Below are 27,149 nucleotides of genomic sequence, written 5' to 3' on the forward strand. Positions count from 1 at the left end.
TGTGGCCTCAGGCCTGGACCGCCTACAGGCTCTGCACCAGCCTTAAGTTTTATCTTTCCTTAGCAGCCCAGAATGTGTGTGTGTGTATACATATATATATATGTATATATGTATACACACACACACACACACACACACACACACACACATATATTGTTATCAGACCAACCCTCAAAGTATCAGGGTCTTGAAGAAATAGAACACTGGGTGGGAACACTTTGATAGAGCAAAACGGTCAGGATACGTGGTCCTGCCCCTGCTAGGTGGAAGGCAGGAGAGAGTCCTGGAGATGGGAGTTGGCTTGGAGCAGCCAGAGAAGGGTCTTGGAGTGCCCTGAGAGGGGTAGGCAGCTCTTCTTCTCAGTGGACAGCCTGTGGAGCTCCAGGCCTCCAGTTCTGGCTTTGACATTTATCTGGGTTTATTTGTTTACACGCTTGTAGATTTTCATGAGCTGAATTCTTGGCTAAAATATAGCCTGGAGTGCAGGGGAAGTTCATAGTGGTGTGAGAAGCCAGTTCAAATTCTCACCCGTGACTTACTCAGTATGCGTCCTCGGGAAGGTCATTCAGTTGCTTTGGGCCTCAGCTTCTTCATCTCCAAAATGGGGGAAATCTGGGAAGAGACACAAGAAAGTGACAGATAACATTCTTGCCTCTATGGAAGGGCAAGGGGGGCAGGGCTGGGAGGGGGTTGGCTTTCCTCTCAGTCCTTTGGTACAGTTCTGAAGGTCTGACTGTACGCAGGCACTTTCCAAAGTCAACAACCAACTGGAAGTGAGTACCTGCCTGGCAGGGAGGGTCCTTGTGTCAAAGCAACAGTGCATGTGAATGTGCTCCTAGGCTGTTAGGAACTGTACAAAATTGAGAGTCATAATTGGTATTATTGCAGGTAGATGTAGGGACATGGCAACAAACAACACTCCTCAGTTCTGCCAGGTAGTCACAGTGGCCTGAAATTCTTAGAAAATTGGCTCCCACGCTGGGAGGTCTTCCTACCTCCAACCCAGAATGGATGGATGGACCCCACCCTTACCCCACCCCAACCTTCGAGGCTCTTGCACCTGGCTCTGCAGCGGTTCTGGGCAACCTGGATCCTCCATGTGCCCAAATGACTCCAGATTTCCAAGGGCTAGCCCAGCATGTCAACCCTGCCAGGCAAGTTCTGATAAGCACATTCCATCCTTTGCCAGGAGGCAGTGGGGCCATGCCGCTTGGTATGAGCAGAACCTGCATGAGTGGCTGCCCTCTGATTGACCCCCGGGGGCAGGGGTGGGGAGATTTGTATAGAACATGTGAGAGCCTCCCTTAGGTTGTTTACTGGGTCACTATAATAAAAATAATGCTGCAAGCATACTGTTCTTTACACGTGAAGAGGCTAATAGTACTAATAGCAATGATGTGCATCAATGAAATATGCCATTCCAATTATATTTCTGGTAGTTGCTTATGGATTTCATTTCAAGAAACGTTAGTTAATAACTATCTGCTGTGTGATCAACATGGTGCTGAGGGGAAAAAAGAAGTTATGATCTGGTTCCCATCCTAGGAGAGTTTCTTAATGAAATTTGGAACATGGTAAGTCCTGACAGGTGACAGTGCAGGTCCCCGAATCTCCAAGCCTCAGGTTCCCCATCTCAGATACTAATCCCACTGACTCCACTTACCATCCAGTGTTGTTGTAAAAGTCAAATAATATATACATGAGATTCTTTATAGACTGATAATGCTCTTCACAGTTTAATTTTCAAAAATAATACAAGCAATTAAAGGCTAAGGTAAATATCAGGAAGTGCCAAAATCATGCACGGTTAGAAAGGAGAGAGATCAATGTTGGCTTAGGTTTTTTTTTTTTTTTTTAATTTATTTTTTATTTTTATTTATTTTTGGCTGCGTTGGGTCTTTGTTGCTGCACACGGGCTTTCTCTAGTTGCGGTGAGTGGGGGCTACTCTTCGTTGCGGTGCACGGGCTTCTCATTGAAGTGGCTTCTCTTGTTGCGGAGCATGGGCTCTAGGTGCACGGGCTTCAGTAGTTGTGGCACGCGGGCTCAGTAGTTGTGGCTCGCAGGCTCTAGAGCTCAGGCTCAGTAGTTGTGGTGCACGGGCTTAGTTGCTCCATGGCATGTGGGATCTTCCTGGACCAGGGCTTGAACCCGTGTGCCCTGCTTGGCAGGCAGATTCTTAACCACTGCGCCACCAGGGAAGCCTGGCTTAGGTTTTAAGGGAGAGGCCGCCTGGAGGAGATGGAGGTTGGGTGGGGCCCCTGTGCTGGGTGTTATCACATGGAGGGTTGGACATTTGGGTGGGAGAAGGGAAACTGGGCTGAGCTGCGTAGGATGGGAAAGCAAGAGCAGAGGTCCAGAAGCCAGCACATACAGAGTTTGGGACTGGGAAGGCAGTGAAGAAACCTCCTGAGGAAGAGTGGGAAATGAGGTGGTACCGGCAAGGCTGGTGAGATTTCAGGGGGCTGGGAAGGCTCGACATAGGTTTGGTGTACAGTAATGGGCCCCAGGGAAGCCCTGAAATTTGGTGAGCAGAAGACACGTAACAGCGTCAGTGTTTCAGAGGCTACACTCTCTTACCTGATCCCGCTTGTAATTCGAAGTATGCCTTGGCCAGAGCAGGATTAAGCCCCACCCTTGGCTCATGGGCAGTCTGCCCTAACTAGCCAGGCTCAGTAATCACAAATATTACAATTAAAAAAATAACCTTTTATTAATAGCATACTTTCTCCCTTAGACAAAATCGGATTATGAACTGAAATGAAATATCACCAAGCCAATCAGAAGGAAACTGCTATTTATCTCCTGATCCCTTGGGAAGGGAGGCAGGGGGGGAAAAAAAACTCTGATGCAATCACTTCTCCAGTCTGAATGGGCTTGCGTTTATTTATGATTGGGGAAAGTCCTAGCAAAGACCCTGCACTTACAACTCGTTTTAATTTTTTAACAGCTTCTGCAAACATTTCTTCATTAAATTCACTGTAGTGTGAGGAGGGAAGGGATTTCTTGCCCTATTTCACAGATGAATAAACTAAAGAACAGAAATGGGTGTTCAAAATTTGTTTAAAATTGCAAAGCTGGTCAGTGGCCAAGGGCAGACTGGGTTCTAGTTTTCCCATTTCCCAGAGTGATACTCTCCTTACTCCACTAACTCCTAAAAAGCAGCAAGAGAGGAGCAAACAATGGCAACCAGTCACTTTTCCAGTTTACAAAGCCTTCCATTTCTCAGACTCCCTGAGATTTGTGGTCCCTTCTGCTTTAGGGCCTCATGCAAGCTTCTTTATCTGAAACCCCCAACTCTCTCCCAATCCCACCCCAACCAATACCCCCCAGTCTCCTGGTCTCTATGCATTTAGTCTCTGCTGAAATATCATCCCCCTTGGGAAACTTTCTGTGACCTCATTACGTTTAGAGCCCCTGTCCTGTGCCCCATCACTGTTTCTATACTATTACCATAGCCCTCAACCCACTTTAGGTTCATTTTATTTAATCATCTTTCTTCCACTCTAGACAGAATCGATTCCCACTAGGGCATCCAGGGACCTGTTTTGTTCTTGGAAAGTATTTGCTGAATTAATGAATGACCATATTTATAGACGAGGAAACTGAGGTTCACTGAAATTAAGTGAGTTGCTCCAGGTCTCACAGCTGATCATGGAAGATGTGGCAGTTCTACCCCTAAATATCCAGTGCTCATTCCACTCTGCCACCCTGGTTTCTGGGTTCTCACCCAGCACTGTGGCCAGATGGAAGCTACTCAGGAAAAGAAAAAATCTACCAACTGGAATTTCAGTATTCTGCGTTTGGAGAATCCATTCAGCTTGGGCTCAGAGTGTGCTCAGATGCCAGATATTCTGGGGGCATTCCAGACTGCAAGCACACTCTGCAGGCCTCTTTTGGTGACTGGCTACTTTTGAATCTCCAGTGAGGCTGTCAGTGCCAAGAAACAGAGGTGACAGCAGCGAGACCTGACTTCCAAAGATCACTGGCCTCAAATCGATATGGGCCTTCGCCTCACGGGGTACCATATTGAATATTCTGACTATATCACTTGAAAGTGAGGTTATCGTCACGTTTTTGGAAAGCCCCGATTGGCTGTGTTCCTAACATATTTTGGTGTCATGAATTGACATCATTCCATCTGGTAATTTTCAGATGTCAAGCCGACTGAGTAGAGTACATGTGTGTAGCACTGTTATTACTGCAAAAAGCTCTCCCTGTTTTTTTTCCAGAGGGAGGAACTCTTTGCTGGCTTTTTTCTTCCTTCCCTGAACCTCGGTTGTTGACACAATTGAGCCCAAGGAGGCCAGGAACCGCCCTCTCCCCTCTCTGCAGCACAGCAGCGCGCAATTCAATTCAGTGCACATTAGTTGAGAACCTGCTGTGTGCACAAGGAACTTCTCTCTTTTCTAGGGCTCTCCCAGCTAATGCTGCCTCACAAGATGTAGAAACCTGCCAACTACCTGGGTAAGGGATTCCAAACTGAACTAAAGATGTAGACTGTGAAGTCAAGGAATTTATTTTTTGTTTGGGAAATGGATGAGCACAGGGGAACTATGAAGCATGACTAGTTAAGTGTCCCAGGGGAAATGCCAACAAATGGTTATGGGAGCAGCACAGAGGAAGCTGTTAATTCCAATGAGGAATCTAGGCAAGGCTTCAAGGATGGTGTGATTTGAGTTGGCACCTGCAGGGAGAATGGAACGATTAAATGCAGAGAGGATGAGAACAAAGATTCCAGACTACTCAAGAAAGCACAGCTGGCTCAGAGAAAGAATCCAATCAAGGTGGCCTGGGCAGCGGGCCAAGATCTGGGGACTTTGCATCTCCCATTGTTACCATGGCAACAAGCAGCTCACTCCTGCTAGGCCCTCTCCCAGCCAGCTGCTCTAATCCATGGCATTCCAGTGGCCTGAGGAGAAGGGCTGCTGCTGGGAGACCTTCTCTCCCTCCTCACCTTCTTACTTATTATGACTTGAATGTTCAAGGACAGGGCAGGGGGTAACTGATGATACACTGGGCCAAGGACCTTCAGGGGATGTTTTTCATGTTTAACCATGAAAGCAGATTATTGTGTAAGAAAATTTGAGTGGATAGTGAGTTTTCTGCCTCCTTCCCTCTCAACTCCAAACACGCTTTATTCCTTTGTACGTTCTTAAATTTGGTGATAATCCTGAATTCAAATCTGGGGCCACAAGGGTAACCAAAGCCGGTTCCAGTTGGCACAAGTTCAAAGGGATCTCTCTCTCTCTCTCTCTCTCTCTCTCTCACTCTCACACACACACACACACACACACACACAGACACACACACACATACACTTAGCCTACCCATGTAATAATACTGTTAACATTTAGCCCAAGGTTGGTAGAAACCAAATGAGATTTTTGTGCAAGAAGGGCAAACCTAGACCACAGGTTGCAAGCTGGAAGCCCCTGAGGTAGATGTGACCAGTGAAGAGAGGTTGTATGAGCCACAGCTTCCAGCACAGCCGGTCTTGCCCGTATTCCCACACCGCCTGTGTTACTCCTTCAGGCGGATCAGCTTGGGTCAAAGGTTGCCCCTCCCGCATTCACTAGCTGTCTGACCTCGGAAAGTCCCTTTACCCCTCTGTGCCTCAGTTTCCTCAACTATAAAAGAAGAATCAGAAGAGATTCTATGTCATTGAATTGTTATGGAAATCAGATGAGTTAAATCATCTGTATCATGTCGTTAAAGCAGCACACGGCACAGAGTAAGTGTTCCATAAATGTTAGCTTTATCTGTCAGGCCTCGTGGGTGTTGAGCTTGTGAGCCCTGCTGTGATCCAGCGGTGGGGAGTTCAAGGATGCAGAAGGGACCACAGTGATTGATGACTGCTGTGTGTAGCATGGCAAGACGCTTTGGTTATCTCAGGCAGAGCCCGTGAGGAATGCTCTGGCCTGTAGAACTGCAGCAGAGATTGACCTGTGTACTGTACTGCCCCCACCAGATAGGCTAAGAGAAAGGAAAATTTAGTGGCCTGGGGCTTTTTCTGCAGTCATGGGTTACATAGAGATCATCATGGTTGAACATTTCTGTCCCTCTCTCCTACATTACCTCCTTGACAATGGGTGAAAGATACTGTTGGATACTTGTGTTGTCTTACTATTGTATTCTTATGGTACAGATGCTGTTCATGTCTGCTTTCCCACTTGACTGTAGACTGTTTGAGAGTTTTTTCCTCTAGGAATCCCCATGCCTAGTTCATTGTTGGCACATAGTAGATGCTCAATAAATGCTTGTCCATTTGATTAGTGAACTGACTGAATGGTTATGGGATGGAAAAAACCCAGAGTTGAGAGTGCCTTTGTGAGGCTGTATATTACCTCCTGCAGGCCAGGGTGTCCACATTTTCATTCCTGGGAGACTGAGCCCTCATATCTCCACAAGCTTTGCATTGGCCTCTGCAGGACCAGGTCACGGGTGCTATAACAGGGTAGGGTTACAGCAGTGGATGGGGACCAGGACTGGGGCCTGTGCAGAACAAGAAGGCCTTGCTTTCACAGTTGGGGTAGGAGCCCAAAGCAGCAGCTTATGGCTTAGGTAAGTTGGTCAGAGCCCGGGGAGCCGGCTGAGCAGGGATGAAGCAGGTGTCAGGGATGCTGAGAGTCACACCATACAGAGCCTGGGTGGTGGGTGAAGAGAGGGTGGCACCGGCAAGCAGAGATCTCAGGACAGGCTCTGATCCCAGGGGGGAGGCTGTTTCTTCCACCTCTGGATGAGGGGGCAGGACTACGGCTAAGGGCTGGCAGGTTCCTAGGCATAGGAAGTAGGCCCCTGCAGGTGGGATCTGTGCCTGTTTTTGTGTTTTAAATTCCCCACGGCCTCCGGTATAGTGTCTGGCACACACAAAGACATTTAAGAAATGTGTATGAAAAAAATGCAGCCAGAGCCACGCTGGGACAGCTCCTGCTTTCTAAAGCAAGGCCAGCAGGGCTCCTAAGAGATTTTACAGTTCTCCTTTTGTAGAGAGGTGCTGAACGTGAACCAGTCTCACTGAAAACCCCTGGGAAAGAGGAGTGAGAATTATCCACTGGGGAGAGTCTAGACCTTTCTGTGAGCCTACTGATTCTTGTCCCTGCTGGTGAGGTGGATTGCCCCAGATACCGGATAGCCATGAGCTAGGAGTCTTGAAGTAACAACACGACCTTGAGATGAAATGGAGAATGTACAGTTTGGTAAAGTGGTTTAGCAGTTCATTCCAGTTCTGCTTCAGGATCCCAGGCACCTCTGCAGACTTCACAGTCCCCCCCGTCTCCCCACCCCTCTTCCCCCTCTTCTCTTCTCATGTACGCGAGCCTGTTCAGATGTAGAGAGAACAACAGAAGCCCTTCTAGGCTTTTTCTAATTTCCTTCCCCTCGTGCCTGGGCCAGAGCTTTTTTGAGAAAGCATATGAGTTGAGTTCCAGGCATTGGAGTTCCGTAACAGTGTGACAGGGGCTGGAAGTTCCATCTGCAGAAGCATACGTGTTTATTAACCTGTGTTTAATGAGCATCTACTGTGTGCCAGACACTGGGCACTGGGAATGATGAGGTGGTGTTGCCAAAGGGAGGATGGGGGAGGGTCAAGCCTTACCAAGGGGCACAAAGGCTCATTTATTTATAAATGAAATAACAACTTTGACTTAGATTTTGTCTTCTCTGGTAAGTCTGTCACCTAGAGCTGGGCTAAGTGCACTTCCTCCCTGTTGTGACACCTATCATAACATTGATGACACTGTATTATAATTGCCTCTTTATCTATCCATCCACCAAAGTAGACTGTAAGCTCCCAAGATGTTGAACAGCTTCTGATTCATCATTGGTGGCAGTTGCAGAATTTCTTTGTAGGAGAGGCTTGCAGATAAGAGAGAGCCAGAGGAAGAGAACTCTGGAGCCAGAGGAAGAGAGTCAGAGGAAGAGAGGAAGAGAACTTTGCTCTTGGTAGAAACCTTAGTTTTCCTCTTCTGTAAAATAGGTATCATAGTTGAACTGTCATGAGGGTTAAGTGAGAAGTATGTGACTTTCTTAATGCAGTGCCCAGCACACATAAGGTCCTCCATAAATGTTGCTGGTGTTATCTGTTGCTTACTACTCAGCTACACCAAGAAGGATTTATAGTTTACCCAAATATTATCTATCTCAAGCATCCAAATAACTCTGCATCTCTAGGACCGCAAGAAGCCAGCTTTAATATCTTTCCTTAAAGCATAAGATTAAAGGCAACAAATAAGGGACCAGGCATGGGAAAGCATGCCACTTAATATGTACTTTATCCTCAAGAAAGGAAAGTAAATTTATAAATATGTTGATTAAAATGTGGGAGAAGAGAAAACAATTTGGTCATTCCTCAAAAAGTTAAACATAGAGTTACCCTATGATCCAGCAATTCCACTGCTGGGTATCTACCCAAAACAATTCAAAATAGGTACTCAAACAAATCCTTGTACCTGCATGTTCACAGCAGCACTATTCACAATAGCCGAAAGGTAGAAAGAACCCAAGTGTCTATCAACAGATGAATAGGTAAACAAATGGTGATACATACACACAATGGAATATTATTCAGCCATGAAAAAGCATGAAGCACCAATAAATGCTACAACATGAATGAACCTTGAAAACATTATGCTAAATGAAAGAAGCCAGACACTAAAGGGCATACATTGTATGGTTCCATTTATAAGAAATATCAGAATAGATAAATCCATAAATGCAGATTGGTAGTTGCCACGGGCTGGGAAGAGGGAGCAATAGGAGGTAACTGCTTAATGGGCATGGGGGTTTATTTTGCAATGATGAAAGTATTTTGGAGGTAGATAGAGGTGGTGGTTCTACAGCATCATGAATGTACTAAATGCCACTGAATTTTTCACAGTAAAATGGTTAATTTTATGTAATGTGAATTTCACCTCAATAAAAAAAGTGGGAGGAGATAACACAAAATTTCTTGAAAGCTGATTGATGGTTAAATGGAAAATAATGGTGTAGTTTCCATTATTAATGGTTTGAGAAGTATAACGTCACTGATTATCTTCTTAGTGTGTATTTATTCATTCACTCCAATACCAAATGTTGAATGACCACATACCTCAGTGGTTGAAGTATTCCTTATTGAAGGAATAATATTTTTGAAACCACTGAAGACTTATTCCTGGAAAATGTCAGTCAGGAGCATCAGACCTTCTTCCCCGTGTGTCACATGCTCTGTGACTGTATCCCTTCCTCTTGTCCCAGACAGGGAGGGGGAAATGCAGTATCTCTGTCTGGAAATGAGATATTCTTTCCACATCCAGCCGTGGAAACCTGTGCCATCCATCCACTGAAAACACAGTAAAAATCAGCTCTTTCCTCACAGGGGTCAATAATGTCTTCGTGCAAAACTACAAAGAACACAGTAGTTGGAAATCAGCAAGTGTCCTAAGGCACCCGGTGCATCATTGCTTTTTTCCTGAACCAGAGAAGGCTTTGGGCCAGATATCCCACAGGGCAGGGTCTGAGTTTCTAATTTGGAAACCAGGAGAGCTCTGAGCAAGCAGGTCATGTCTGGGTGGTATGCTGTGCCAGTGTGCTCCCCTCTCCCAGGGGAGGTCTCATTATGGGATGGGGTGGGTCACCCACGTAATGAGTCTGGAGGTTTTAATCTAGGCCATGGCCAGGTTGCACTGGCAACTGCTACTCAGCCGACTGTGGGCCTTGGGCAGGAGCGGGGGGACGTTTCAGGTCAGGAATGGAAGGCGGAGTGAGGGAGGGGAGGGTGGGAGCCATCAGTCACTTACAAGAAAGGAGTTTGACAGATGGGGTAAGTCTGCAGGGCTGGCCCTGAGAGTGGTGTGTTCTCTTCCAGCCTTGCCACTTCTCCCCAGCATGATGTTGAGTAAACCACCGTGATGTGCTCGTAAAGCGACCTGGTGGGTTGCTGGGAGGCAGCAGTGGCTGTCATTTTTGTGTGCCTCAAATTCTTAGCACCACTATTCAGCAAATAGCTCTGGAGAGCCTAGTGTGCACACTACAGATTCACGGGAGCAAGAAAAGTTGGATGGACATTTGTTTGCTCCCGGTCCCTGATCACTGGGAAGGTCACTTTGACCCCAGCGTTAGTTCCTGGGTGATTTCGGGCCCGTGTGCCTGAGTGGCTCTCTGGAACGTCAGGCCATGGTGGGACTTTTACAGCAGAAGGGCTTTTGAAAGCCGGCACCTTGTCCCATTGGTGGAGCTGCATAGGAATCTAAGATTAGAAACCTAGCAAGGACACAGCCTCAGGATCTTCCTTGGGTTGGGGTGGGAAAAGCAGGCTCCGGACTCGCATGCAGCTTTTCTCTTATTTAAGGTGGCCGCGGTCACACCTCATTTAGGTTAAGACCCAGCATGTGCACCATGTGCCATTCTGTTCCCATTAACAGTAAAGCTAATTGAACGTCCCAGTTTCCCCTGCCTCTTTCTCCGTCCCCAACCCCCAGCCTCCATACACATCTCTAAACCTGTGTACCCACAGCTTTTCCTTCTCAGGACAATCTGAAGACTAAAAGAACTATAACATACAACTACCCTTATTGCTATTACACCTTTTCCCCCTTCTCTTCTGCCAGTTTTCTCTTATGACTTGCCTGGAAAATGAAAAGAAATTGCTGATGGGCTTTACTTAAGCCTGTCTGGCTTGAAATTAGGATTGTATCTAAGGAGAGAGAATAAAAGTCTACTGAAAAACATCCTCACCGGAAGGAGTTATAGACAGTTAAGAGCAAGGGCAAGTCTGCAATGACTTACAAACACAATCTTCAATTTTGACTAAGAAGCACGGCTATGATTCGGCTTTCCTTCATTTCTTAGCAACAAGTTCCATGGAGCAGTTTGCTTACAGACGTGGGAGGAAGTCTCTTCCCAGGGCCAGGATTTGGTTCGGACACTGCCATAGCCCCTTGGGAGCTGCCCTAAGAAAGGAATCTTGTGTTGGTGTGAAGTTCGTTTTGGAACTCAGCTACCCTTGCCCTGTCTCCACTAAGGGGCCACTGACGTCCCCAGGTGGCGCTCGGGCTGACGTGGGAGAAATGTCAGAGACCTGAGCTGGTCGGTGGCCCCGGGGATTGCCCATCCAAAAATTTGCTGTAGATTTTCCTTTTGCTGCTTGGAGAGGGAAAGTCTGTCTGTCACGGTTTTATCTCTTACTGTGCCTGTGATGAGTCTCACTAGCTCCTGTGATTCGCTTAGAGCCTTTCTCATCGAATGGTCAGTTGAATATCATATTTGATGTGTAATGCTGACCCACCCACTGGTCTGGAAACAGTCTTCACGATAAGTTTCATGAAACACTAAACAGGCTTTAGTTCATTAAGGCACCCAACGCCGTTTTCCTTCTTGAGGGATCTCTGGGAATTCTTGAGAACAGTTTAAGGATTGACATCGAGGAAACAGAAGGGATGGGTGTGGTATGGAGATTGTTTTAAAGGAGGAGATCTGCCCACATCTCCTGAAGGTCTGCTCCTGGTTATCCCCAGAGACCACTCGGGGAAGATTCAGCCTTCAAGTAGAATCTTCTTGCTTTTCCTCTCTGCCAGCACTTGAGTGCCTGCGTGTGTCCCTGTGTGTGAGGCACAGAAGGTCCAGGTGATAGAAAGCCCAGAGAGTGTTCGCTATTCCTGAACTTGGATTCTGGTCCCTCCATTAACCAGCTGTTGACCCGGGCACACACTTCCCTCCCTGAACCTTGGTTTGCTCATCTGTGAAGTGAGGGGGAGGGGCTGGCTCATCTCTAAAGTGTTTTTCCATTTGAAGTCTCTGAGTCTGTGGTTATTTCCTTTTCTTCATTCAACAACCAGCCCCTATAGGAAGTCCGTTTACTTGAAAGTTTGGACGTTGGCATAAAACTTGAGCTTCACTGGGTTGGAATATGTCAGGCTTCTCTGGCTGGGAGAAGACACAGAGACATCTAAGCCATCAAAAGATGCTCAGATTCAGGGCCACTGCTGGTTCAACTAGCACATTGGTGACGATTAGGAAAAAAGTGTCCCCTCTGGGTGGACTTGGCTGCAAAGGGGGTGGGTCTGTGGCTTAGCAAGTGGAATTCTGACTGCTTTCAGCCCCATGAGCTCCCAGGAGCCCTTGTGCACCGCGCAACCTGCATACGCTTTAGGAGAGCATTTACTTCTTTGGTCTCTGACCACATTAGGTAAGGAGTGAAAAGAGAAGTGGCCAGAATAGATGCATGTCATTGCTCTGATGGAAGGAGACTTTTATAATTACTGCCTTAAAATATTTCATGCAGTTAAAAAGCTGCAAGTCTGGGCCTAAGACGCTGCCCAGATCCTGCACCTACACAGTCCATCTGATTTGGTAGCTTCAAGAGGAAAGACTAGTACTACTAATAAAAACCGCTTACATTTTTATAGAACCTTACAATTTATGTAGCACATTAAATGTACTTTCTTTTTCAATTTGATTCTGATTCTGACTATTGCCCTGGTGAGATATAATTATCTCCATTTTAAATATAAGGGAAATGAACCTGAGAGATTCAAAGACTTGTTCAAGGGCAGCTAGTAAGTGTTCAAGGCAAGAATTAAACCCATGTCTGTCTAGTTCCAAGTTCAAGGTTTTTTTCTTCCACACCAGGACACATAAGATCCTGATCTGGGCATTGGCAGCCAGACCTAAAGGACCACTCTATAGAGGTTTAGAATTAGTCTGAGAAAGTTGTCCTTCTTGTTTTAATGAAGGTAGGACTCTCCCACACAGGTGCCATGACTAGACTTGGGGTATGAGTTCTGGGGATTTACTTGTTCGGTTAAATGCACCTGTACCACCTGTGTGCCATTTTAGGGTTCTCGCCAACATTTTAGGTATCACTGTGCAAGGCGTCTGGGGAAAACCTTGGGAGTCTAGAGAGAGTCATCTGGAAGTCACTGTGTGGTATGAAAATAATACCTGTAGGCCATTACTGACAAATCCAAGACTCTTCAGGGTCAAGTGGTCTCACTGACAGTGTGATCAGGCCTCTTTAGCTTCCTTCGACACTGCTTTTCTGTACAGCATCTGAGAGAGTTACGTTGGAGCAGCCTCCGCCTCTCCTTGGGCTCCAGACCTGTGTGCCCACCGCCTCCCATATGTCTTCACCTGGACATCCCCTGAGTACATCCAACTTAAATGTGTCTAAAGTGTTCATCGTTTTCTTCCAAAATCTGCTTCCCGAGCCCACTCCTCCCCTCGTTCCTGTGGTTTCCATTGCAAGCGTCACGGTGCATCTCCCCATCCCCAGCTCAACACCTTATAATCCTCTGTCCCGCTCACTCCTCCTTTGCCACATTCACTTGGTCACCAGGTACCTTTGACTCTACTTCCTAAACACCACCAAAGTCCATGCCCTTTTCTCAGTTCCCTCTGCCATTATCTTAGTTGAGGTCTTCCTTATCTCTGTTCCTCATCTCTCCAAGTCAGCCTCCATCTGGCCATCAGTTCTCTCTCCAAACACAAATCTGACCATACTGTTTCCCTGTTTAAAAAATGACTTCCCACTGCTACAGGAAAGAGCTCACCATTCTTTGTACAGTAGTGTCATCCCCATTACTTGCAATTCCCCCAACCTGCCATTGATTTTGCAGATACTCTTTCCTCTGTCTGGAATACCCTTTTCCTGGGAATGCCTAATCATTTTCAAAACCTGCTCAAACATCATTTCTGCAGATAATTCCTGGGGGATTTATTCACTCCCTCCTTTGGATTGTTTTAGTGTCCCGTAGCTATTGCTGTGATGATGTGTATTATTCTGAACTGTAGTTTGTTTCTCTGTCTCATTTACCGGATTTCATGTCCTCAAATGCAGAAACTGTATCATGATAATTGGACTCCAAGGCCCCGGCATACTGCCTGGCACACAGTGGGTCCAGTAACTGTTGAATGAATGGATGGGATCGAGGTACATCCCTGTTTGATGAAATCAGTGACTCCGCTTGTTGAGTGTTCATTACTCCCTTGGGGTTAGTCTTCAGGGAAGAGGACAGAAAAGATCCTTTCTTTACTCCACAGGCTAAATATTAACAAAGTTTGAAGGCTGGAGACACATTTGTTTTGCAATACATTTCTTTCCTAAAATTGTATCTGGGGTGGGGATGGGGAGCCAGAATTTCAGACGAAATGAAGGACTTGATCAGATTTTTTAGTACAGCTGCCTCCCCAGCCCAGCACAGGCGGAAGGTAGACACATCAAACCAGGAGGTTGATGGTGACGTCCTTGCTGAATTCTCTAGGCGGAACTTGCAAACCATTTGTACAGAGGTTAGGAACAACCTAGCATCAATGCCGTCTTCCAGTCCTGTTCCATGTAACTCAAGGCTCTCCCCTTATCCAACAGGACTTCAGAATGAGGGTCCCTTCAGATTAGCTGCAGGTTCTTATGAACTTCAGCTGAGTGAATGAAATGCAACAGCTTTGGAAGGAAAGTGCTTCTCAGATGCTCAAGTGTACCACCCTTCCTCATTCAACAGAATCTGCGGAGCAGTCCTGCAAGGCAGCTAGCATGTGGGCTGCCAGTGTTCTCTAAGAAATTAGGGCAGTGCCTGTCTGCTTCAGTTTCCCTTTCGGTTAGGCAGGACTGGTGTTCCCACTAGCTAATGACCATAGTTTAACTCTAATGTATTCCTGTGAAACTCTTCAAAATACTAGGGAAACAGGTCTCATTGTGTCCTCCATTTTACCTTCATGGGTGGAGTGAGGGACTGGGAGTGGGTCTGTTGAGAGAGGTAAAGAAGTTAGGAAGCAGTCTGTGTCAAGACAGATCCCCCCAGAGGCTCGGGGAAGAGCAGACAGGTTCCCATTCCAGCCCTGGCTCCAGGCCATATTTTCGCGGTGGCCAGTTTCTTAGACCCCTTGAAAATTTGGCTTCACCTAGAATAATTTAGATACCTCTGAGCCTCGGGTGATTTTTGGAGGGTCTCAGGTCTTGAGTTTTTTGTTAGCAAACTGAATGTCCCTCTGTCCCTTTCAAGCCGCTCCTGCCGGCAGCTGTTGTCAACGGGAGTCGGAGAACTCCACCCCAAACCCCACTAGGAACCCATGTGGACCGAGCCCAGAAGCAGAAGTAAGGCTGCCAAGAACGCTCGCAAAGCGGGGGAACACTGGAAGTGAAGTTGCGAAGGGGCAAGAGGCTGTTTGGAAACAATCCTTAAATTTCACTTATCTAGGGGGCTAGTCTCAATCTTCTAAAGAAAGGAGGGAGTGGGAAGCCCCCTTGCAAACGGAGGGCAGCTCAAAAAGTGTTTTAAAACACACACACACAACCACCACAAAAAATCTTGAAACTCACCCTTGAGTCCACTGGAGGGCTTCCTGCAGGCGTGGTCGCTCGGGGGTCCGCCGGGTGCTGCCAGTGCACCAGGGATCGGGCGCAGGGGCGAGGTCCTGGTGTCTCCTTGGAAGCCGCTGTGGGTCCCGCGCGGGCCAGGCCCAGGTGGAGGGTCAGCGGGGGCCGCCCCGCGCTGCGCGTACCTGCCTCCGGCTGCGAGAAAGGCGCCCTCTATGTTCCCTGCCCTCCCGCTGGCCGGCGCCTCCCATTTTTGAGGTTTCACTCCAACTCCGTCCTGCCCCTGATGTCAGAGGCTCGACTTCCTGAATCAGACTCGCTCCTTCTCCCACTCCCTGGGCTCGGCCCAAACTCGCCACCCTGGGGCCCGCGGCGGACGGGTGCCCTTGGACTTGGGCGCACACGGCCCAGACTCGCCCTCCCTCCCACCCCGACTTCCCGCCAGTTACCCCCTCCCTGCCCCGCCCTTAAGTGTCGGTGCCCTGTCGGTCCCGGAACACGCCTCCTGCAGGACACAGCCGCTCCGGAGCCTGCGGAACCAGTCCCAGTCGCTTTCACGGAGGCACCAAAGTTCCCAGGGATCTGAGACCTAATTCGGGAAAAAGTGGGCTTAAGTGAAAATCGCCCAGCCCTTCCTAGTGGAGCAGGCTTCTTGGAAAGGGGGTGGGAGGTGTTGGAGAGGGAGGCCGTGGGGCAGATTGGGTGAAGGCTCCAGTGCCTCATCTGGACAAAGGACGTGGTGGGCTCCCCTGGTCAGCACGGTGTGTTTGGTGGGGTGCACGCAACACCTTGGAGAAGTCTCTGCACTGCTCACCAAAGGCAGTAAGAAACAGTGTGGTCCAGCAGGAGCTGTCAGAAGCAGAGATGGAGGGGAAAACTGCCTTCACAAAGTTCTCAAAGGTGCTTCCCCTCTCATCCTCAGTTGCCCTCTATCCACTTTTTATTCAGAGCTGGTGGGTCTGGAGTCCAGCACCTGGAAAGCTAGGAAATGAAAGAGCTGCACCAGCGTGGGATGGAGGACTCCAGACACAAAGCTTCTGATTACCCATGGCAGGGAGCTCAGTGTCTCCCAGGTACTGTGTGTGTGGGGGGGGAGGGGGGGTTGATGACAGAACCTGGCCCTGGAGCGTCTAGGGGCCTCCTCAGAGGTCCTTCCATGACGTGGACCTGAGATGCTGCCCTCTTGACTATTTTCGCCAGGTGCCCAGGTGCCAGGTGCTGAGCCGTGTCTTGCCCACCAGCTCCTGTGCTTGAGTGCTGGTGTCCTTTGGCCTCTGCGTGTGGGTGTTAAAATGACTAGTGCAGCCAGCTGTTTCGACTGAGGAATAAGAGATCTGTTTCTGTTAGCGATGGAGAAACCAAATGGCTCTGAGTTGAAAGACCAAAGAGAAAACCTAGCCCTCCAGTCAGAAATGCCAAAGATGATTAAGGAAAGAGAGAAAAGAAAGTTTTCCTCCAATGGAAGGAAATTAGATGAGACCTTCTTCCCAGAAACCCAGGTGGAGAAAACTTAGTCTGGATTTGAACAAGAGGGGGAAGGTGGGTCCCAGAAGCAGGTGGGCTAACAGGTGGTCAGGTAGGGCCAGCAGAGATTGGAAGATTGGGCTGAGGAGATTGCTTAGAAGTGTCCAGATGAGGGGCTTCCCTTAGTAGATGTGCTAACCAAGATGGGAGACGCTCAATCTGTAACCACATTTTGAGCTTACAACTGTCTACCTACATAGAGTTGGTTCCTCTGACACTCTCGGAGTTTAAAGCCAGAGTCTAACAGAGCCCTGAGCAAGGGATGGGGTAGGGGCAGGGGGCAAAGTGAGGCCTTGAATGCTGGCCTGAGGATTTGGGAATGGAGATTTCCTTTCATGCTAAGGACACTTGGCACTGTGCCAGGAGCTTTGCCCATAACGTATCATTCAGCCTTTCACAACACAGTTATGAGACGTAGTATCATCCTCGTTTTACAGATGAGGAAACTGAGGTTCAGAGTAGCTAAGTAACTTCCTCCCAGTCACATAACTCATAAATGGGGGAACCAAGATTGGAGTCTGAGTGTTTCCAACCCCTCAATCCATCCTTTTACTACTATATCATCAAGTAGAGGAGGAAGTCACCTTCTGTTAAGGAATTCCACATGTGAGCAAGGGTCATGTTCAGGCCTGGAATGAGGCCTATTGAGGAAGGGTTACAGAAGATGCTTTCCTGGAAATCTAGAGCAACATTACAGACTGGCTCTGGCCTACATGACGATTCTTAGGGTTGCTTTTAAGAGAGAACGGGAAGAAATTAAACAAGAGAAACTGAGGCAATTGATTTGAGCTTAGGGCTTGATGGACATGCCTGTCAATGGTGGAAAGAAAATCTCGGGCCTATCCATAAGGTGGTATCTCTGTGATGTCTCAGTGAGGAAGGCCAGCAGCTTCTGTGGCAGAGAGAGCAGTGGGCAAGATGGCGGATCCGCTCACATTGGTTTGCCAAGGCTGCCAAGTCTGTTGAGGGACTGGCATTACCAGGAAGATGCAATTATGGTAGAAGTAAAGGAGTGGGCGACTGGCCACGATGTTCTCACTCTGGGCGGATGACGCATCCCTTACAAAAAAGCATGTTAGGGCACCCACCTACTATTTTATTCTCTTGGAAGTGAAATCCCAAGTCTGATGACCTCATGGATGGCCCCAGGCCACCGTGGTGCTGTTACATTTTGCTTAATCCTCATTATTTTTCATATTTTTAGTAAAGATATTTGAGAGTGGTCAAGAGGTTAGTGGGCTCTAAATGGAGTGAAACAGAACATTAACATCTAATTAAGAAAAAAAAAGAAGCCAAAATAAGCAGATCTGTGAACTGAGACTGGAGATTTGAGTGACTTCCCCCTACTAACTCTAGCACCTGCTAAGCTCTGGTTTCACATCAATATATTGGGGACAAAAGGTGTTGCTTGCCTCTGAGAGGGTTTTGAAAATCAAGGGGGTATTTAGCATAGAACCTTAGCCTGCTATGAAGGCCAGGACTGCCACACTAGCTTTTCTTTCTTGAAAATGCCCCATATCAGACAGGTTGACTTTCACTGTTGGCCTTGTGCTGCCTGAAGACACTGTCCCATCAGTTTGCAAACCCTCTGAGTCCAGAAGCCATGTCGAATATAACGTGTGTGCACCAGGACAGTGCTGCGCCCAAATGGGCCCGTTCTTCAGGGAGGGAAAATATTAAATTGAGAACATTGTCTTACTCTCACCTTAACTGGTGGTATATTCTTGCCTGCGACACTTGGGCGAGGGTCTAAAAGTGTACACGCATACTTCAGGAAGTACCTGAACAGCAGCCTGGATCCTTAAGGCACCCACTGGACGTCAGAAGGGCTGTTGACAAGAGGCAGGCTGTTAGGAGGAAACGGTCAGCCTGTAAATGGTGTGGATGAGATGAGCACAGACTTGTTCACCAGATCCTGAAACGTAGCGGCACCGCGGAACCACGAGGGAGGCAAGTGCAGGAGGAGTCAGTGGAAATACTACACTGCGCTGCAGGTAGTGAATTTATGGGATGGCTTATCTCCCAGAGGTGGCACAAGCTGGCAACATAAATGGATTCCAGAGGGGTTTGGACAGACAGGTGAATGGCAGAGCTGTAAAAGAGTGCTGCAGGAAGCTGAGATGGACTCCACGTGGTCGGGAGTCAGGGTGGCCCGACGGGCCCTTTCACCACGTGTACATGGGGTCTTTGTGGACAAGAGTCCTGGCCTGGTTTTGAGCCAATGGGCATCCCTAATTCTACAGTCTCCATGGCCTTTGCCTCATGAAGGTAGCAAAACCTTGTTCTTTTTACCTTAGCCAAGTATTTTCTGCAGACGCCATCTTTTATTTTTAGTCTCATTCGTGTTCAGTTTTAGCAGGTTATCCAAAAAACAGTGAGTTTTCCAGCTAAATTATAACTATTCTGAGAAAGCATTTCCTCTCCCCACCTCCGCCCACCCCTCACTCCTGCCCACCCCTTACAGCCCTTTTAAAATGCATTGCTTTTTCATTTTGGCTTTGGATTTCTAAACAGATTTTGAGAGGCTGTTTTCATACCAGTTATTATATTTATCTCTTGCAATTAGATCTCTGTTCCCTAAACTGTCTAATTCTGACATAAATTACTCTAATTATGAAAGCTCCTCTAAAAAGAGCAGTGACAATATACTTTTCTTGGGAGCTCTTTTCCATGCAGCATCCAAAATGTCTTCAATGCTGCATCCAAGATGCCAGGGAAAAATATTACTTTCATAACTGTAGCTCCAAATCTTGACACTGGGGGAAGTTCAGGAAACTTCTAAATGTCTCCTCTGATAATCACCATGTCTCCCCACACACCTGTGCCCCTCTGCTCCGTGTGCTTTATGCTTTCTTGAGCGCTCCTGTAAGTTCTAGAGATGGAGCACCCCTTCCAGCAGTGGGGCCGGTGAGGGTGGTGATAGCTCGGGAGGCCCTTTGCTTCTACCTCTGGGGCACGAAGGGGCTCAGTCTTCATCTTCTCTTTCCGCCTCCCAGCCTCCTGGGGCTGTGTCTCGAAAGCTGTTTTTCCAGCACCGTCTCTGGAACTGGCGGCACTGCACACAGCGCTCTTTGTTGGGATTCATCACTGGCTTAGTGCACATGTAAACAAAGGGCCTCAGGATTCCATTTTTCTGGCAGGGGTCTCAGGGTGGGAGGAGGGCTCCCCAGAACTCTCATTTCGCCTCTCTTTTTGGCTCCCCTTGTCTCCTGCTCTCGGTTTACTGATCAATTTATTGAGTGAGCCCATTGTGTGGGTTTCATATAGCATTTCCATGGCCTAGGTAAAACATTTCTTGTCCCTTTGTCAGAGAGACCTCTGGAAAACCCCAGCTTGCCCTGCCCAAGCGTATTCATTCTGGAAGAAGTTTTTGTGAAGACTGGAATTGTTTATTCCTTTTGCCCTGAGGGCCCACAAAATAACTGTGCCTTTGAAATTTGCTTCCTTAACTAGTTCAGTGACTCAGAACATCAACCTTGCTGCAAACAACCTTCCTTTCCCTAGGCTGGCTCTTTCATAACAGGTAAAAGGAAGGGCTGACAAAACCATAAAATAATAGTTTAGCCTTCATTTACCAAGTTGCAGAAATACACTCACCCTCTCCCTTTGTTTTAACTGCCGTTGACTTATTGCTTCCTATGTGCCAGGCAGCTTATGCATTTTTAACACTATGAGATACTGTTATACTTCTCTAATAGATAAGGAGACTGGGATTTGGAAAATTTTTAATTTTGCCAAAGATCAGGTAAATGATGGAAGGCAGAAATCCCAATAAACAGAAACACATTCATTCAGCATATATATATATATTCTATATATATTCTAAATATTATGCAAAACATGAGATATATAAAAATGAATGAGACTCTAGTCTGGTGGAGCTTACACTAGAGTCAGGTTTCCACCTACAACTTTCTGAATTCAGAGCTCCACTGCTACCCGCCTTGGTCAATAGGACAGGTTTGGGAAACAGCCTCTGTGCCCATGGGACACAATCAAGTTCACTGATTCTGGGATGATAAAGACAGCAATAATAATACCTGAAGCTTGCACATAGATTTCAGTTTACGAAGACATTTCAAATGTATTATTTAATTTAACCCAACGTTTGTTGGGAGGGCAGAGTAGATGAGAGACTGGGGGCTTGAAGAGGCTGGTAGCCCACAGTAGTTGCATAACTGGGCTGGACCCAAGGTGTTCTGGCTCCTAGACCAGTGATCTCTACATTGTTGTACGCAGGATGAATGATACCTTCCAGGAACATCTCTTGGTGGGGTGTAGACCTATTGGCATCTGAAAGTATCTAGAAGCAAAGCCTAAATGGATGAACTCAAGCAGTATCTGGATGTCAGCCTTGGATGGAATTTCTGCACTCGGAAAGGGATGGGCTGCAAAAGTGCTTCTCATACTTCTCCGCCAGAATATTCCCCCAAAGGAGGACAGTTTTGCTTTAGGAAGACATTATTTAATATCTTGTGGCTTCATATACACTTGACTTACTTTTCCATATTCCTCCAGGGTTGTGGGCACCCTAGTTTGAGAAGCATAGGATCAGATGACATACAAAACTTATTAGAGCTGTGCTCTGATCATTTGAACGGTGCTCTAACCAACTGAGCTAATAAATACACCCAATGGAATTTCATCCATCCATCTATCCACTAGCAAATATTCATGGAGAATCTACAATAACCTCTGCCTTGTGCTAGGTAGGCACTATGATATGGTCCTTAAGGAATTTACAGTCTGATGTGGAACTGACCACATCTCATGAGATGATTAACAGATAGTAGAAAACTGCTTATAATAAAGTGCTCAATTTTATACTTTGGATTTAAGGGCAGTAAGGGCTGGAGCACTCAAGGAAACATAGAGGTGGGTTGGCCAGAATCTAGGAGGTGCAGAAGAATTTAAAGACTGGGAAAGAGAGTGAAAGATTTCTAAATTGGGTACAACATGAACGAATAAACACGGTAAGACTTTTTTGTAAATAACATTAATTATTTTATTACCTTTCTTAATCTCTCTCTCTCTGTCTCACAGAAAACTAGGGAAAAACTCAGAAGTATGAAGGAGAAAAACAAAATATCATCCATAAACCTCATGACCAAGTATAACCAATGTCACATTTTGATATGGGCTCTTCTAGTCTTTTAGAAGGAGGTTAGAATTTGTAGGTCAGTAGTTGGAGTCACTGCAGATTTTGAACAATGGACTGACCACTTTCAAAGTTAATCTGGTGGCCTTTTGTAGGATTTATTGGAGTGTGGAAAGGCTGGGAGAGTGAACTTCAGCTGGGTAGGAGGCCACTACACACTCCAGCTCCTGCTTTTAAAACTAACTATTAATAACTAGTTGCCTTGATCCGTGGGGAGCTCTCCATTACTGGAGCAATTTGAGCAGAGCCTGGGAGACCATCTGGCAGGGATACTGTAGAAGGGATTTTTATATGTGGTGAGAGGATTCAGTAGCCCATATGATCCCTTCCAACCTCAAGGTTCCAGGGCTTACATTGTTAGCTGTCAAAATTCACAGTCAAATAGATTATGATACTGTCTTTTTTCTTGTAATTTGACAGCAATTGGTTTGCTTAGTAGTGTTATGGGGTAAAATGATAAATGTTATTGGGAGGGACTATTTTTGAGGTGCTGGGGTTAAGTTCTCGTATATTTTAGCCCTGCTCTGTCCTCTTACCATGTCATTATTTGAGAACTACCCTTTCATAGGGAGTGTTTGAGGAGAAACTCTTGCCCCTACCCCATCTCTACCTGCCTGGGTGCCAGCTCGCCACCATCGTCTTGGAAAAGATCTTGACTCTCCAGGACTGTGGTAGAAGCCAGTCCTCTGTGTTCCCACAGGACTCTGTGCTTACCCATCATAGAGCCTGCCCCACAGTGATGACATTGTCTGTTTATTTCTTCCCCACACTGGAAAGCAAGTGACGGTACAGTGGGTTGCTCGGTAAACATTTGCCAGTGAATGAAGACTGCCAGCCATCAGGCCACATCAGGGAAGTTGTAGAGACTCTCTCCCAGCATGGAAGAGCATGGTACCCTTGCTTGGGCACTTATTTCCTTGTAAGCGCCTGAAGCATTGGGTTCTTTCCTTCCTCAGTACTGCTTTGGGGTCTGCAATTCTGTCTGCTCAGAAGGACTGAAAATATAGTTGCGACCATGCATGAAAAGGGCCACAGGAGGGGAAAAGAATGTAATTAAAGATGCCATGGGGTCAGGGTATGGTACAGCCAAAGGTACTTGCACGGCTAAAGAGGTGCTTCTGAAATCTGATCAGGTGCATACGTTTCCTAAAACCACTGTGACATGTATAAGGAAAGGTCCCTCCTCTGTGGTGGCCTTGGAACTCCCTTCTCATGTCCAATCCTGTTTCAGGCAAACAGAAAGGAAGAACCACAGCTCCTGTTTCTCCCCACCTCCAACATCAGGGTTGTCCTTTCTCAAGATCTTGCTATTGACTGCTATCAGCGAGGGCTGGGCACGAGAAAAACGCTGCAGGCTTATTGGGAATTCTGGACCCCAGCCGGGTTTAAGCCTGGAAGATGCTGGATCTGAGTTTCTGCGAGATTCACACAGGTTCTCGCTAGAGCCCAAGTTAAGAGTTGAAAGGTCTCTACTCACAAGCTTGTCTTCCACTCCTCTGATGGAGTCACTACAACACGGTTTTCAGTAGCTCTAAAAACCATTTGGGCAAAAGATGATTTATTTCTATATATGGCCAGAGGAGAGCCCAGTCACCGTCTGGCTTCCTGCTTGTTGCTCTCCAGTTTTTCCAGACCTGCAGACTCCACAGACTTCCAGGCTGGACGTGGGTTTCTGGGGCCTGTGTGTAATTAGGTTCAGCAATGGAAAATTTGGCTCCCAGTATGACTGTCCCTAGTTGTCCTCGTCTCCCACCCCCTCCCCGCTTGCCTCTCCTCCCTCAGAATGCTGCAGCTAAAAAGCAAATAATGAAGCTCTCACAGCTGCAGCCCTGCTAAAAATAGAAAGTTTGTTTATTTTTATGTTCATGAAGCCCTTTTCCTGCTGTTGCTGTTGTTATGAGCCTAAGTCCCAGGCAGGAATGGGAAGGACTCTGTGTGCTGGGCACTGGCCAAAGGAATTCTGTCCCATGTTGGGGGCTCAAACTGAAGCCTGTTCGGGGCCAGAGGATTTGGTAATCTGTTTTCTTTTTCGAGCCTCTCCTCTCCTAGGTGACACCTGTTGTCCAGAATTTGGTGTGTGGGTGTCTTGGTTTTTTGACGATCTGCATGATTTTACTTCCCTTTCAGAGACAGCCTCCCCTTTTGTTATGATCTGCTTGTAGGAGAGTTATGGGCAGAGGAAAGGACACTGGACTAAGAAGCAAGAAACCTGGGTTTTCTTTCTTGCTCTGTGACCTTGAGCAAGTCGCAACCTCTCTGACCCTTGGTTTCCTCATCTATAAAACAGGGGTAATGATATATGCCCAGAGCTCAAGTATAATAATGGATATAAAACAACTTAGGAAAATTCAAGATATCTGCGAATGGATTGTTTTCCAGTTTCTGAACAAACCCAGGTTTCTCAAGTGTGTCCAAAGGATAGATATTCCCTTTGTGTTGAAGGGCTTTTGAGTCCCCTGTCCCAAAAGGAGGAGTGGAAGGGGAACAAGAGAATAGTACCTGAGGGGGTATGTTTTTTATCATATTTCCTTTGAGATCTGTAAAAAAACACACTCATGTTGAAATACCTGAGAGGTAATGCGGCTAGAACAAAGAATTCTGGATTAGGATTTGGGAAATTGAGGAAGGAGATTCTTCAACATTCTGTTAACTTGCTGTGGACATTGGAGCAATGATTATACTGTTATGTGTTTTATGTCCCTTCTCATAAGGTAGAACCGTTATTAATAGCTGACCTTCCCAGCTGGAAGGGACCTCCACTTGCTCAGACATCTAGATCACTTGGTTTATACCACACACATAGGGCTTGTCACATGTTTCACAGACAGCATCCTGGACTGTCACCATTGACACTTTCTCTTCTAAGATCCTAACAGCTGAGGCAGAGCTATGTTGGATACACCTTTGACTCACCTCGGACCACTATGACTGTTGTGTTTGCTTGTTTTCTGGCATACTCAGGACTCGTCCTGGGGCCTGGGTCACATCAGGTACCTGTATCCTACAGGCTTCTCTTTGTAAGCAACAAAATAACAGCTCTGGCTAGTTGAAGCAGAAAAGGAATTTATTTAAATTAAATTTTAATTAATTAAGTTTTACAATTAAATTTTAATCAAAAAATAAGGGCACTGTGACTTGGATGGATCACTTTAAAAAAATCTCTCACTGAATGTAGCATTTCTTTAAGTTATGAATATAGACAACAAATCAGATACCTGTGACCTTATCACCTTTAAAAGTCATAGGGGGTCTTCCCTGGTGGCACAGTGGTTAAGAATCCGCCTGCCAATGCAGGGGACACGGGTTCGAGCCCTGGGCCAGGAAGATCCCACATGCTGCAGAGCAACTAAGCCCGTGAGCCACAACAGCTGAGCCCATGTGCCACAACTACTGAAGCCCGTGCTCCGCAACAAGAGAAGCCACCGCAATGAGAAGCCTGCACACTGCAACAAAGAGTAGCCCCCTCTTGCTGCAACTAGAGAAAGCCCATGTGCAGCAACAAAGACCCAATGCAGCCAAAAATAAATAAATAAATAAATAAAATAAATATATATTAAAAAAAAATCTTAAAAAAAAAGTCGTAGGTATTTTCAAGTCACATTTCAGTTGTTGCAGGCATTCCAAAATACTACTTCTGGGCAACAGCAGTTACTAGACCTGCCACTAGATTTATTTAATGTACTAATAAAAAATCACACATATTATGCTATCATATATTTGTTTAAAAAATTGAACTATATTTTAATATAACTGGCTTCCTATGTATTTCATTTTGTGCATTTCAAAATGTTCCTTATATACTTCATAGGCTTCATCAGACCTCCAAAGGGCTCCAGGGCACACAAAAGGTTAAGAACCCCTTAACCTAAAGTATATTAGCTAGCTCACAGCAGGCTCGGCTACTTAATTTGCAGGGCCCAGTGCAAAATGAAAATGTGAGGCTTCTTGGTGAAAACTTTGAAGGATTGGAAGATGAGCAGCAGACCATTTAACTAAGCACAGGATCATGCTGAGCCTGGGGCCCTGTGTGACCACACAGGTTGCTGACCCGTGAAGTAGGCTCTGGTTCGTAGAATTTCCAGAAAGGTCAAAAGGCCAGGCTCTGGGGCTACTCGGCCAGGGGAAATATCCAAATTGTGCTGGAGAACTGGTCTGGTGAAGACCCAGGGCAGCTCCTGCTAAGCACAGACACTGCAGCTTGTACCCCTGCCACACTGACAGTAAGTGCTGGAAACTGCTCTGAATCTGCCACCACTGCTGTGTCAGTAAGCTGGATGGAGCCGTCCCCACACCAGAATGGATTCTGGGTGACTCCTGCTCTTTTGTATGACTAGTTTCCAATTTAAAGTCTGAACTAGGTTCATTTGATTGGTAGAGCCTAGTTCAAGGCTAGCCCATCTGCTGCAAAGGAGGCCAGTAAGCAAATATCTGTCGTTGACAATTCCACAGAGGGAGACCAGCTCTGCTTGACAGGGAGAGGGACTCCCCAAACAAAGGAAGGATTCAGATGCTAAGTGGCCAACAAGCATGAGACGTGTCCTTGATGGTACCCACACACCTGATGGGTACCCTGACCACTTCTGAAGAAAGCCCAGGGGCTGGCAGAACATGTCACCTTTAGGTAGATGAGGCCGTCAGGGAGAGAATAATACTAAAACATTTTCAGTTTCTGGGACATTTGGGTGGTTTCTAGGATCAATAAGGCAGAATATTTGGAATAGAGATTACTCAGGAAAATTCACAACCTATGGAGATAGGACAAAAAAACTTGGGACTTTCACCAAAATATTCTCTATCCACAAGACTGGACAATGCCGGGAAGAACGAATGGGCTGTACACTGTCGTACAGTGTCAAGGTCTAGTTAATTTAAGAATTTCCTTGAAGCAAAAGACAGTGAGTCAGTGCAACATATTAAAAGCTGGGCCAAGCCAAGGGGAGCAAAGGTTGCTCTAGAAATGACCCACCTTGTGGCTTGCACAGTGCCACTCTGTGGGGCAAGTGCTGAGCCCCCAGCCTCAGCTCATGACTCATTTTTTCCCTTCTCACTCTTTTTTTTTTTTTTTTTTTTTTTTAGGATTTTCTTATTTATTTATTTATTTATTTATTTTTGGCTGTGTTGGGTCCTCGGTTCGTGCGAGGGCTTTCTCCAGTTGCGGCAAGCGGGGGCCACTCTTC

General features: G+C 46.6%; 1 protein-coding gene across 2 annotated transcripts in view; it reads right to left on the reverse strand.

Moving 5' to 3' along the window:
- The window catches only part of KIAA0040 (KIAA0040 ortholog), a 35,082-nt gene extending 19,391 nt beyond the window's left edge, over positions 1-15,691 (reverse strand). For both annotated transcript variants that reach the window (XM_028165702.2, XM_028165703.2), the window contains exons 1-2: positions 15,294-15,691; positions 540-612 (exon numbers count right to left, since the gene is read on the reverse strand). The gene's annotated coding sequence lies outside the window, so the exon portion shown is untranslated. The remainder of the gene's footprint in view (positions 1-539; positions 613-15,293) is intronic.
- Between the last annotated feature and the right edge of the window lie 11,458 nt (positions 15,692-27,149).

Source organism: Balaenoptera acutorostrata, chromosome 1 (genome assembly GCF_949987535.1).
Source record: "Balaenoptera acutorostrata chromosome 1, mBalAcu1.1, whole genome shotgun sequence".
NCBI classification, from domain to species: Eukaryota; Metazoa; Chordata; class Mammalia; order Artiodactyla; family Balaenopteridae; genus Balaenoptera; species Balaenoptera acutorostrata.